Source organism: Chiloscyllium plagiosum, unplaced genomic scaffold (genome assembly GCF_037043375.1).
Source record: "Chiloscyllium plagiosum isolate Xiang-an unplaced genomic scaffold, Cpla_swu_hap1 HiC_scaffold_20, whole genome shotgun sequence".
Lineage (NCBI taxonomy): Eukaryota > Metazoa > Chordata > Chondrichthyes > Orectolobiformes > Hemiscylliidae > Chiloscyllium > Chiloscyllium plagiosum.
In genome coordinates, this window is record NW_028270158.1 from 57,327,740 (window position 1) to 57,333,739 (window position 6,000).

The 6,000-nt window shown below is 45.2% G+C and overlaps 1 protein-coding gene across 3 annotated transcripts in view; it reads right to left on the bottom strand.

The window, feature by feature from the left end:
* The window catches only part of LOC122560512 (uncharacterized), a 34,341-nt gene extending 29,293 nt beyond the window's left edge, over positions 1-5,048 (bottom strand). For 2 of the 3 annotated variants that reach the window (XR_015760598.1, XR_015760599.1), the window contains exon 1: positions 4,966-5,048. The gene's annotated coding sequence lies outside the window, so the exon portion shown is untranslated. Of the gene's footprint in view, positions 1-3,690; positions 4,567-4,965 lie in introns of all 3 variants that reach the window. The other variant, XR_015760600.1, reaches the window with a different exon arrangement.
* Between the last annotated feature and the right edge of the window lie 952 nt (positions 5,049-6,000).

Genomic DNA, 6,000 nt, shown 5'->3' on the forward strand with positions numbered 1-6,000 from the left:
CACTTAATGGTAAGGTCCTAGGGACTGTTGCTGAACAAGGAGACCTTGGAGTGCAGGTTCATAGCTCCTTGAAAGTGAAGTCACAGGTAGATAGGATAGTGAAGAAGGCGTTTGGTATGCTTTCCTTTATTGGTCAGAGTATTGAGTACGGGAGTTGGGAGGTCATGTTGCGGCTGTACAGGACATTGGTTAGGCCACTGTTGGAATATTGCATGCAATTCTGGTCTCCTTCCTATTGGAAAGATGTTGTGAAACTTGAAAGGGTTCAGAAAAGATTTACAAGGATGTTGCCAGAATTGGAGGATCTGAGCTACAGGGAGAGGCTGAACAGGTTGGAGCTGTGTTCCCTGGAGTGTCGGAGGCTGAGCGGTGACCTTATAGAGATTTACAAAATTATGAGGGGCGTGGATAGGATAAATAGACAAAGTCTTTTCCCTGGGGTCAGGGAGTCCAGAACTAGAGGGCATAAGTTTAGGGTGAGAGGGGAAAGATATAAAAGAGACCCAAGGGACAACTTTTTCATGCAGAGGGTGGTACGTGTATGGAATGAGCTGCCAGAGGATGTAGTGGAGGCTGGTACAATTGCAACATTTAAGAAGCATTTGGATGGGTATATGAATAGGAAGGGTTTAGACTGATATGGGCTGGGTGCTGGCAGGTGAGACTAGACTGTGTTGGGATATCTGGTCGGCATGGACAGGTTGGACCGAAGGGTCTATTTCCATGCTGTACATTTCTATGACTCTATGAGTCTAAGTTGGGACATTATGTTGTAGTTTAGATTAGATTAGATTAGATTAGATTACTTAGTTATACAGGACGTTGGTGAGGATGCACTTGGAAGTAATGTGTTCAATTTTGCTCACCTTGTTATTGGAAGGATGTTAATAAACTAGAAACAGTGCAGAAGAAATTTACAAGAATTCTGCCTGGAGCATAAGAGACTAGGGTGGACCTTTCAGAGGTGTTCAAGGTCATGAGAAGCATGGATAAGATGAACAAACTCAGTCATTTTCCCAGGGCTGGGGAATCGAGGTGTAGAGGGCATCAGTTTAAGGTTAGAGAGGAAAGAATAAAAGGGAACCTGAGGGGAAACCTTTTTTACACAGAGGCTGGTACGCGTATGGAATAAGCTGCCAGTGGCAGAGGTTGAGGCGGGTACATTAAGAACATTGGAAAGGTAATCGGACAAATACATGGCTAGGAAAGGATTAGAAGGATATGGGCCAAGTGCAGGGAAATAGGGTTCACGTGGGTGGACATTTTGGTCGGTATCTACCAATTTGGACCAAAAGGCCTGTCTCCGTGCTGCAGGACTCTACAACTCTATGACTCTTTCTGAAGTGTGCAATTTTAACAAAATGTTGAGTGAATCAGATTACAACCAAAGCAAACACTTTAATTAGATTTGGCAAGATTTTCTCTTCAAAGAAAAAAATGCAAGTATTGTGTGATGGAACCTCCAGCAGCAGATGCGATAAATGAAATAGTCTCCTTCTGTGCTGTAAATAAATTAAAGTCATGTACAGCTATATTACTGAGTGTAGAGCATATCTCAATCATGATTTTTTTGAAGTTCAAACCATTAATTTTGTAATGATGTAATGTGATGGTATTACTAGGTCAGTCAGATCCCAGAGTGAGCTTCGCTTGAATGATATATTTTCTTTTTGTTTACTATGCTGGTCAGACTCTGAATGTATTCACAAGAGGCTGTCATTGTACTTTTAACAAAAAACATTGAAGTTTAAAGACAGACAAGAGAAAAATGTAACACAATCCAAGAACTATTTTTAAAAGTCCTATTTCAAATATGGGGCAAAAAGTTTCAAATATCTTCCCTGATATCAATCTTACAAACACACAAACCTCATTGTAGGGTCATTCCTGTCCCAATGTTCAGCTGGTATGACTTTAACCACTTTCTTTCTGACCACATTCTACATTCAAAGGATGTGATTTTCTTTCATCAGTGTCTCTTCCTGAGACCCTTCAACAAGCTTCCAACTCAGCTCACTTACAACCTGTCATGGTCCCTGACACCAATATCTCCAATAGGTTTGTAGGATGGCTTCCTCTTGGACATTCTCAAACCAGAAGCTCTTCAGCCACATTCTCAAACCAGAAGCTCTTCAGCCACATTCTCAAACTCTCCTCTGCACAGAAGCTCTTCAGCCACATTCTCAAACTCTCCTCTGCACAGCAGCTCTTCAGCCACATTCTCAAACCCAACCACAAGGGATGAACTCGGATTTCACCAGTTTCCTCATTTCCCCTCCCCCCACCTTGTCTCAGTCAAATCCCTCAAACTCAGCACCGCCTTCCTAACCTGCAATCTTCTTCCTGACCTCTCTGCCCCCCACCCCACTCTGACCTATCACCCTCACCTTGACCTCTTACCACCTATCGCATTTCCAACGCCCCTCCCCCAAGTCCCTCCTCCCTACCTTTTATCTTAGCCTGCTGGACACACTTTTCTCATTCCTGAAGAAGGGCTTATGCCCGAAACGTCGATTCTCCTGTTCCCTGGATGCTGCCTGACCTGCTGCGCAGTTCCAGCAACACATTTTCAGCTCCTCTCTGACACCTCCACAGCGTTCTGTTTCTGGGGTTTTATTCTCAGCAACTCAGGAGATCTCCCTGGCCCTGCCCTGAGTGGTTTGGAGACTGACTCACAGCACATCTGCTGTTATGGACTTTTTCTATCTGAATGAATCTGCAAACTGCCTGACATCTGCTGAATTGTTCTGACTTTGTGTTACTGTACTCCTGTTGCCAGGCAGCAGCAGTTCTATTCTCTCTTCTGCCTTATTTTCTAATGCACTGAACTGTTCACCCCAGTTGTTTAAAGGCTACATTAACATAAATGTAAAGACTACAAATGTCAAGACACTCCTGTGCTACTCAGAGTAAAAATACAAAATTAAACTAAAAACCATGTCTTACCCTTCTTGTGGGAGAAAATCTACTACCCTGTCTACCCACAGCATGGCCACAAAGAACAGAAGGAACCATGTCTATAACAGAAACTACCCAGAGTGTCTCAGCCTTGACCAAACAGACTAAGACAAACAGGAGATGACTCCAGCCATTTACAGACTGGGGAATACACTTCCAGACAGAGCCTGACAATAAACTTCCTAGCTGAAAAATGTGTAGCTGGAAAAGCGCAGCAGGTCAGGCAGCATCCAAGGAGCAGGAGACGTTTCGGGTAGGGCTTATGCCTGAAGCGTCGATTTTCCTGCTCCTTGGATGCTGCCTGACCTGTTGCGCTTTTCCGGCAACACATTTTTCAGCTCTGGTCTCCAGCATCTGCAGTCCTCACTTTCTCCTAATAAACTTCCTAGCCCACAATGAGCACAACCGCTCCCAAAGCCCTTATGGCAGCTTGTTCCTCACACATACTGGAACACCACAGAGGATGTTCAGACTGAAAGGCACCAAGGTACCTTTCTTGTGGAATAACTACAGTGAAACCGTCGAAGGCAGGATGAGAGACATTAGCACCTATTCTCACAGAGTATGGGAATCTCCTGACTCAATCACAGACTGATTGCTGCTAACGGAGGGCTGATTGTCCTCCCGTTGATCGTGTTTCACTCTTGATTGTTCTGTAATTCACACCACATTACTGTATCCCTATAAAAACTGCCTGTGCCCACTGTTTGAGGAAGAGAACCCTTGATCTACCTGTGCAAGGTTGTCAGTTCTGTGTCAGCCTCGTCAATTTCTCTTCCAGCGATATCGCTTGTTTTAAACAGTTTGTCAATTTCATCCGATCCGCGCATGTGTGGTCTTTATTCAATGGAGTTGATTCCTGATGAAGGGCTTTTGCCCGAAACGTCGATTTTGCTGAAGCTCCTCGATGCTGCCTGAACTGCTGTGCTCTTCCAGCACCATTGATCCAGAATCTGGTTTCCAGCATCTGCAGTCATTGTTTTTACCTAATTTCTCTGACAGTTTGGCGTAGTCCGGCAGAGTCTTAAATTAGACAGGGTCCCGGACCTGAACAAAATTTTAAATCGATTCAGGCCTGGTGAGCTGACCCTTGCTTAGCGGGTCAGACCTCTAGAAAGGTTGGGCGACTGGGGAGGGCAGCCACAACTCTGATTAATTTAAAGTCTCCCACGTTTCGGCACTGAGCACTGCTTGGTAAAGGCAGTGGTAAGCTCTGAAAACCTGGCCATCCCAAATTATACCCCATTCAGGCAGATGCGTGATCCAACTTGAGTCAGAACACAAACTGAGTGTCTGATCCAGCCCGGGGAAAAGGTTCTGTCTGGAACTGTATTCCCCAAACGGAGCACTTCCCTAAACTTATCTAAACTCATGCCATACGAAGGTAGGTCGCCGTACCTAGCTTCCCTATTCTGTCCTCAAACAATATTGGCTGGTGACCAGTATAAACAGGATATTCCCGACCTTACTGTCCGAGCAGGAATGGTTACCCTGGTGCTTGTTACTTCCCTGAGAGAGTTGGTGTCCGCGAACCGCCGCCTCAGTGGGACAAGTCACTGGGCTGGTCCTTCTCCTGGGGGTTTGGGGTCCCGCTATCTCTGGTTCGAGCTGGGAATAGAGAACAGACTGCAGCGCTGACAAACACAGAAACGAACAGGTCGGACAAAGATTTACATGTAGGACAGACAGCCGACACAAAACACTAGACAAACAAACAAAATAAGCAGGGCCGCCCTGTCAATTTCCCACGGTCACAGGATCTTTAATGAGAGAAATTTAATTGGCGTCTTTCCTTCTGTCTCGCCAGGCACCCCCTGCCGATCCACCTTTCCCCGGGCTGGATCGGGCAGGTCCAACTTTCCCCCACCTCGGACTAAAATTAAAATCACTGAGTCTCAAAAACTCTTTGGGGAAAAAAGGAACCTCTGCCAGCAACCACATCCCCCCACCCCCCTCCCACCACCGCCGCCGCCGCCCTCTCCCCTTCCTTCAGTAACCCACACTTACCTGGGCGCCGTGGAACTTGATACTGGGGGATGGGGTGAGGTGGCTGTGTTACTGGCTTCTGGGCTGCCCAGGGCAGCAGAGACACAGAGAGAGGGAGCAGCGATGGTCCGGCAGCCTGTCACAATTCATGCTCGTACTCTACAGGGTCCTAGTGCCTGGATGCATTACTTATTGAACCTTGGAGAAAATTCGACCCTTTGTGTTCGGCCTTGCATACACATTTGCTTGCTGGGGATTGAATGTCTGTTTCAATCCCTGCAGCTCAAGATCTAGAGATGACTTGATTTAATTTGCGTTTGGTAATCTATGATGATTTTTCTTTTAAGGAACCATCAGTGCTTATGAAATGCAAATTCTGCATGGGTTTTATTAATAAGATATTAACTCTTCCGTTCTTCTTGCACACTATGACTGCCCTGTTGTCACTCTCTAACTAGTCAAAGAATGAACTAAAGGAGATCAAAGCAGTCACTTTAACTAGATTGGCATCAGACTGTACATTGCTTCTCTTATCAAAGATTTCAGAAGCATGTTTACTTAAAAAAATACAATAAAATTCAATGATATGGTGTAATACAGAGTAAGGAACATTTTGGCATCCTGGACTGAGGTGCAGAATGGTTCTGTATGAGAATAAATGTGAATTATATATGGTTTAATTAAAATACAAAAGAAAACTGTAAAACTGAGAGTTTAAAGATGGTTCTAAACCTCCCAAACCACCAATATTGCTTTCAGAAAATTATATTGGCATAGCTAAATGTTGTTTTGGGATCCACATAATTTTAAGACTGCTGTGTCTCATCAGGAAGTACGGAGTACCCATGGTAGAGCTACTATCTAACCCTAGGACAGGCAAGATCGACGTTTCGGGCAAAAGCCCTTCATCAGGAAGGGCTTTTGCCCGAAACGTCGATCTTGCCTGTCCTCGGATGCTGCCTGAATTGCTGTGCTCTTCCAGCACCACTGATCCAGAATCTGGTTTCCAGCATCTGCAGTCATTGTTTTTACTATCTAACCCTGTCACCTTCAGCG